The sequence below is a fragment of the Dipodomys spectabilis genome, unplaced genomic scaffold (genome assembly GCF_019054845.1).
Source record: "Dipodomys spectabilis isolate Male_0828 unplaced genomic scaffold, ASM1905484v1 ptg000149l, whole genome shotgun sequence".
NCBI classification, from domain to species: Eukaryota; Metazoa; Chordata; class Mammalia; order Rodentia; family Heteromyidae; genus Dipodomys; species Dipodomys spectabilis.
The window spans coordinates 806,918-815,083 of NW_024870826.1; the positions used below are offsets into that span (position 1 = coordinate 806,918).

The 8,166-nt window shown below is 35.5% G+C and overlaps 1 non-coding gene across 1 annotated transcript; it reads left to right on the forward strand.

The window, feature by feature from the left end:
- Nucleotides 1–6,436: 6,436 nt before the first annotated feature.
- On the forward strand, nucleotides 6,437–6,543 carry LOC122118409. The gene has a single exon (XR_006149345.1). It is a non-coding gene; the product is annotated as a U6 spliceosomal RNA (small nuclear RNA).
- Nucleotides 6,544–8,166: the final 1,623 nt, after the last annotated feature.

The window sequence follows — 8,166 nt, forward strand, 5'->3', positions numbered from 1 at the left end:
CAGGTAATAACCTGTTAGTGTGCTTCCTTCTGCACCAAGGGTGCCACAGTGATGTTACTGTTACAGAAAGGGCAAGAGTAAGCAGTTTAAGTGATTCTGAGAAACAATAAATTATATGCCAGGAATGCTCCCTTGTATGGTGAAGTCAAGCATCACTCTTGTTCTCTGATCTAGTCTTCCTCTCAACAAGAATAATACAAACAGAAGAGGAAGGAGATACCTGAGTAATGATCATCTCTCTTTTTACCCTCTTCCCTTGGCCTCTCAAATAGTAAACCACAAGAGACTTAACCTGAACTAGTGGGGGTAATGGCAGGAAAAAGTTCAGTTTAGCTTAATGGGAAAGATTAAAAATAATTGGGGCAGCTTTTCAAATACTGAAATAAAACGTTTGTAATTTTTAATAAAAAGTAACTCTAAATGTATTGAAAATTTAGAAGACTACAGGGCTCACTCCATAGTGGAATCTGCATAATTAAACTGACTCCTGCTTCTATCAGAAATTGAAGACCGTTCCAAACTTCCAATACTAGGTAAATTTCCCTTGATATTTACTTAAAGTGTGTGAATATGATGCAGAAAACATTACTCGTGTAACTGTAACCCCTCTGTACACGATTTTTACAATAAAAATGGATAAAAATTAAAAAAAAAGATTGCTGAAGTGATAAGCAATGGAAATTCATGATGGATAGTATAATGCTGAGAGCATGGAAATTATGTTCCTTCCATCTTCTGTGTGTAGAGAAGAAAAACGCTTTATTGGATGGCCTTGAAGTTCCAATTCTGAAATAATAAAGGAGACCTATCTCAGCCATTCAGAGATTAGAAATGTGGAGAAATAGCCTCATTTATGTACATCAAACATGGAAGAGAGAATGTGGTAAGCCCAAAGCCAAATGCCAAAGGCAGAGAAGTTTAACAAAATACCATGAAGTTGAAACAAGTCTTAAAAGGGAGAGTTGGGCTTAAGGGGAGTAGTGCAGAAGAATGGAGAGAGAAATGGTGGATTAATAGAGTCATAACAATCAATGTACATATGTAAGAATATAAGTAGGAAACTTGAAGGGATAGGTGGGGTTGGGTAAGGGAAGGAAGAAAAATGAGAAGTTTGACAATGATCCGGATGCACTGTACATTGAAATGCAGATACACTCTATTCAACACTGACAGGATGAAGCGAAATCCCTTTTCACAACTACCTAAAGATAAAATTTCATTTGAAGTTTTAATATTAAGAGACCAGAAACATAAACCTTTAGAGATAAATAAGAAGATATCATTGACATATTATTGATGATTTTGCTCCTTTCAATATACAAAAATTAATGTTTCAAGTCTGCTGTAAATGTAAATTTTATTTTGCCAATTATTTTTTGCAAATTTCTTAAAATGTAGAGAACCAAAGTCCAATATCCTTTCACTTCCAATAAAAAAATCTTTTGACCTTTAGGTTACTCAATTGTTACAAATATCTTACTGTAATTCATTGGGACTAATTTCATTCCATATTTAAAATTACATTTTATATCTCTAAAATCTTTTAAAATCCTCTCTCCGGCACAGTTATGGATAGATAACTGATGTGGGCAGAATCAGAATTATTCAGAAAGTTGTAAATGGATGTTTACCTAGTTTTCTCTCTACTGGATCATAGAATACAGATTGTCCTAATTGGAAAAAGTTAGCCTTCCCAGGTTTTCTGCATATAAACACTCCATCAACATTTTCTTATTAGAGGAGTATTCAAGATTAGTTATTTGTTGATTGATAATGACTGAGGATGACAGAAAGGTGAAGGAAGACCATTTACTCTTCAGTGAAGTTCTGACGTGTGCTTCACAAAATGTTATGAAAGCTCTCCATGAGAAATCTAGCAGCTGCATTTCTAAAAAAATCCTTGGGTTGTTACACTTTCTGATAATGTCTGAATTCAAGTACTTCTCCTTGGAGATCCATACTATTCAATGATGCTGTATTAGCTCCTTGTTACAGTTTGCAGACCGGTGTTGGTGATGAAATTTGTGCTTTTCAAAATTGCTTTCGAATTCCATCCACAAACTGCAGACAAAATTTATCTGAAAAAATTTGTATCTGTTGATAGTGCATATATTTTTATTTTTTTCATTATAAACATAGAATATAGTAAAATTTTTCATAGCAATTACACTGCACTAGGTTGTGGGCAGATTTTAATGTAAAGAATATACTGTGTTCATGTAGAGAATTTGAGTATCCAAAATTTTAATATACTTGTGGTCCTAAAACAAATACCTTACTGATATTGCGTGACAAATACAATTTCCATAAGTATAGAAGTTTTCTTGTATCTTTTTTATATGTATTTTTATTGTAAAGATACTGTACATAGGGGTTACAGTTACATAAGTAAGGTAATGAGTACATTTCTTATTAAGCATTGTTACCCCCTCCTTTGTTTTTCCCTACTATCCCTTACCTTCACACCTCCCCAACTCCCCCTTCCAGCCCCTCCTCTGATAGTGTCTAGTACATCTCAGTGTTACAATGGGTCAACCTGTATCCTTTCCTTATATATTAAATGAAGATATGCTGGCTTGGTTTATGATGATTCTACTTGTGTAGAAACACCTAAAATCACTTGCCAAGTCCAAGAGCACATAGAAGAAACGCCATCAAATTTTTGTCCATTGGTATAATTGTGTTTGACACATTTGACAGGTTACAAATTATTCTCAAACTTCACTACATTAAAAATACTTTCTTTTTTTCCCTTATTTTCTTGGCCAGGAAATCAGCAAGACTTCAGTCAGCATTTCTCACATAGGACTTTTCACATTAGTTGGTTAAATGTATATGTAGAGACTAGTTATCTGAGAATTCACTCATCTGCTTAGGAATTGATGCTGGCTGTTAGAAAACAGCTCAAGGAAGGATGTCATTCAAAGCCTTATAACTTTATTCTTTGCCAGGGTACTCTCCTGCTACTTTGGTTGTTGAGAGTGTCTACAAGAGCAAGCATTCCGTGGGGACCAGGGATACAACATATGGCCTATACTTACGGAGATTTCTGAGTGACTTGCTATCATCTGTACTGCATTTTGCAAGTCAAATCTGTCTAAACCTACCAGTTTTAAGAGATAAGAGTAGCGGTAAAAGAACTCTTAGAGACAAATACATCTTCAACATATCTTGTTCCAAGCATTCCGTCTAAGGCATATTCAGGGAGTGAAACTTGTGTTCTCTGTAATTATTTGTCTTTCTCCATGTGTGCATGTATACATGTGTATATGTATATGTGTATTTGTGTGTAAAGTAACGTACAAGTGTACATATATAAGGGCATATACAAATTTATATATGCATATGTAAATAAAATTACATATATAAATATATGTGCATATCTATCAGTTGTTCATTGATTTAATATAGAGTTCCCAGCACGTTGTCATTCTCACAAAGTGTACAAGATAAATTGCTCTGAGGGTCTGTGCTCTATGATGAGCATCCCTTGTACTCACTTCCCCCATGACTTTGTTTTTCATCGCTATGAAAAACTTGGGTCTACTTTCCATTGGATAGCTTTATTTTCATTACATGTAGTTACTAATATAATAAAAACAAAAGATTGCTTGTAAAAGAAAAAGAACGTTCAGGTCACAGGTAAAAAGTATCTTATCGATGGAGGCATAGAATTTCATTGTGTATATATACCACATTTTCTTGATCCATTCATCTAAAGGGTTGGTTCCATATCTTACCTATAGTAAATAATGCTGCAATAAACATAGTCGTGCTTGTAGGTTTAGTGTGGTTTTGATTGTAAACATTTGGGTAAATGCCCAAAAGTGGGATTGCTGGGTCATAAGGGAGCTCTATGTGGAGTCTTTTGAGAAACCTCCATACTAATATTCTATGCCTCCATCAGAAAGAATGACATTGCCCCATTTGTTAGGAAATGGAAAGACTTGGAAAAAATTATATTAAGTGAAGTAAGCCAGGCCCAAAGAAACATAGGTCCCATGGTTTCCCTTATTTGCAATATCTAGTATATGTCTGAGTCAAGCAGAAAAGGTCAGATAAGGTGATGTTAAAGAAATGATCCCTAAGATATGCATTCAAATATTCTTTTTTCTTTCATGCGATTGTTTCTAACACATTCATAAGATTATTTCATTGTTGCTTTGTATGTCCCTCCCCCACAGTATAACCCCTGCTTTCACTGTATTTGAGGTCGGTATAATTTGTAGAGGGGAAGGGGAAAATCAAATCGTTTAAATAGGGATACAGGTGGACCCAATGCAACAATGAGATGTATAAGTCGTTATGTCGAAACAGAAATTTACAACTTTTGTGCGAGGGGAAGGTGGGAGGGGAGGGGAGGATTAGGGGGGAGTGGGGGGGAGGATGGGAAGGGATGGGAAGGGGACAAAAATGAGGAGGCTACAATGCTTGATAAGAAATGTACTCATTATCTTCCCCATGCAATTGTAACTCTTCTGTACAGTATTTTCACAATAAAAAAAAGAAATAGAAAAAAGTATCTTATCCATCCCAATGATTCCTATGAGATAAAATTTATAATACTAGTAAAAGTGAAAAGGAATTCCTAGATCTGGTGTTTTTCCATTTAGAATGACAAAGAATAATATCACATCGCTGTTATAAGTCTTAAAGAATGCAAAGGTAACTTATGGTCTCTATCATGTTCCCACAAAACCAGGAGATTCTGAAGGATAATAGTAGAACAACAGAAATTCTAAGTAGCAAACATGGAGCATGAAAGAGAATAAGAGGAAATGAGAAAGAGTGAAAGAGAGAGAGAAATATAAAAATGAAAGTGCATAACAGATTAAAAAAAGAGCTGAATGAGAAAATTCATACTGCTATCTTTAGACTCTATGTGTACATTCGAAGGTATCTGATGTATGATAAACCATCAAAATGAAATATAAAGTTACTTTGATGAAAATAAAAATGACTCAGAAGTTGCAAATGCAAAAACAATCTTCACAGAAGCAAACTCTCAGAGATATTTCATGACTTTGGAAAGGATAAAGTGGCTGAAGTTAGTATAAATTTAGAAGTACGAAAATTCACCAAAATATAAAACAATATTTATATCTTTCATTATATAACCCAAAGCAGAAAGCAAATGTTGTTTAGATGATGTTTTGAAAACACAGTCTCTCAGGTGCTGGGAAGGTGGCTCAGCGGTAGAGTGATTGCCTTGCATGCATGAGGCCCTGGGTTTGATTCCTCAGCACCACATAAGCAGAAAAAGATGGAAATGGTGCTGTGGCTCAAGTGGAAACGCTAGCCTTGAGATGAGGGACAGCACCCAGTTTCCAGACCCCATGATCAACAAAATAAAAATAAAAAACAAAAAAATCAGTGTCTCACTTTTGTGGCCTCAACTCTGTAATATTGTTGCTTCAGCCTAGGGCTAAGTTTTAAGATGTAGACACTTATCAACACTCCTGATTCAGATTCTACTTGATCATTTTTTAAATAAATATTTTGTTCTTAATTTTGCTCTTTGTAAATTCACATGCACCTATAAAAAATTGTTTGGCCATCCAGTAACCTTCTCAAATAACCTCCTAATGATGACTTACAAAAAGTTGTATTATATTATAAGTAGAATAATGCTACAAATAAAGAAAACTAATAATTAAATATTAATGATTAATAAAATAAAAAACAAAACAATTACTAGTATTTTCAGTATTTGAAGTGTACTACATATTAGATTTTAGCATTTTCTCATATTCCTATACAGTTAACACTGGCTACGGTTGTGATGTTCAACAAGAGTTTTATAGAATATGACTACTCTTTAAAATTACCCACTAAGATTACTATTTATGGCTCATCTCATCATTTGTTTATGGTTTATATCATCATTTGTTCCTTGCTAGCATATAAAGTAAGGAAGGTCTAAGGTTTTAACAGAAACTGTGTAGTTAACAAAATCTAAACTCTTCACTCTGCTTCTTTACACAAAGACTTTGCAACTTTTCTTTAATCAAGTTTCTATAAACTCTGAAATGTACATTCTTAGTAGTATATGTCTGCTACCATAAATCTTAAATACTTCATAGAAAAGTTTTATATCTGCCAAAAAGTCCTAATTTTGGCATATATAACCAAATACTCAAAATTAAATATATTTAAAACATTAAATCTTTTAACAAACCTTAACACTTGCTGCTGTGTTCATTATGACAGGTGCCTTGTATAGAATAATTGAATTCCTCCTCCTACACATCTCTTGAACAACAAATATCTGGAATTATTTTGTTTTTGACATGTCAATCTTGACTTTATTTTTAAATGTGTGCTTATGTAAGAAGTATATGGTTCTAAAATTTCATGACAATTTTTTTGAACTTACTTTTTGTTGAATTGTATAGTTTAATAACATCAATTACACTTTATATATAAAAAGTGTTCTCTGCTCAATTCAGCATCACATACACTAACATTGGAACGATACAGGGAAGATTAGCATGGCCCCTGCACAAGGATGACATGCAAATTCATGGAGCATTCCACATTTTTACAAGAACAGATGCTGGTGGAGATGTGGCCACAAGGGAACCGTATGCATTGTTGGTGTGAGTGTATACTTGTTCAACCACTTTGGAAAGCAGAATTGAAGTTCCTCAAAAGACTCCACATAGAGCTCCCCTATGACTCAGCAATTCCACTTTTGGGCATTTACCCAGATGATCACAAACAAGACAATACTAAAACTACCAGCACAACTATGTTTATTGCAGCATTATTACCATAGCTAAGATATGGAACCGACCCAGATGCCCCTCACTAGATGATTGGATCATGAAAATGTGGTATATATACACAATGAAATTCTATGCCTCCATCAGAAAAAATGGCATTACTCAATTTTTTAGGAAATGGAAGACTTGGAAAAATATTAAGAGAAGTAAGCTAAGGCCAAAGAAACATAGGTCCCATGTTTTCCGTTATTTTCAATAATGAATATATGTCTGTCATATGACCTGATAAAATGATGTTAAGGGAATTGAACCCCAAGATAGGGACACAATTGGTATTTTGTTTCTTGCTGTTGTTTCTAACATATTTATAATGTGTAATGTGATTTTTTGTTTCTTTATATGTTCCTCCCCCACTCTATAACTTCTGTTTTCACTTTATTTGAAGTTGGTTCACCTACATCTTGTATGTACACTTCTCTAATTTGCAGAGGGGAAGGGAAAAAAGGCTCAAATAAGGATACAGGTTGGCCCATTATAACAATGAAAAGCACAGGTAACTATGTTGAAAAATGAACTTTACACTCTCGTTGGAGGCAGGGAGAGAAGAGTGTACTTGTTGAGGTAGGAGGGAAGGGATGATAGATGAAATATAAAGGAGGAGGCAACAATGCTTGTTAGGAAATGTACTAATTATCCTGCTTATGTGAATGTGAACCCTCTGTACAGTATGATTACAGTAAAAAACATATAAAATTGTCCTGAGATGGAAGAGTTTATTTCCTCTATTTTACCCATATAATATCATTAACAATGAAATTAATGTGACTTCTGGGAAGATGGCGGAGGAGAATCTCTCGTATAGAAAGCAGTTTTAGTATTCTAATGAACAGTCCTATGATAGAGAATCACAGCAAGTGTGCCATTACAGTACAGAGAGTTTGGCCAGAGAGGCAAAATCCAGGCAAGTAGACAGATCTGAGCACTTGCCTGTATAGCTTCAGCTGCGTCGGCTGCTGTGGCTGCCGTGGCTGCAGTAGCCACAATAGCTATAACACAGAGAATCTGGGACAAAGGTGCCAGACACAGGAGGCAAGCAGATTCCACTCAACACCAGCAAGAATTGACAAGGAAAAGGTATCTTCATCTGGCAGATCACAAACCAGACACGACCCAGGAACCAACACTCCGGCATGAATAGAACCCTGACATCCTGACTCTATCCCAGGGAGTAGAGGTGGGAAGGCTGCCCCTCCCCCCACCTGCCGGAGATCTCCATCTTTGATACAGCAAGGACAAGCTGAGCAGCTAACTCCAACTCAGGCCCTGGAAAGAATAAAAAGAGTCATTTAGCAGGTCACAGGAACCTGACCTGACCTGCCAGGCTCAACCCCACTCAGGGGAAAGTCACCCAGCCCAGACAGAGAAAACTCTGCCCCCAAAC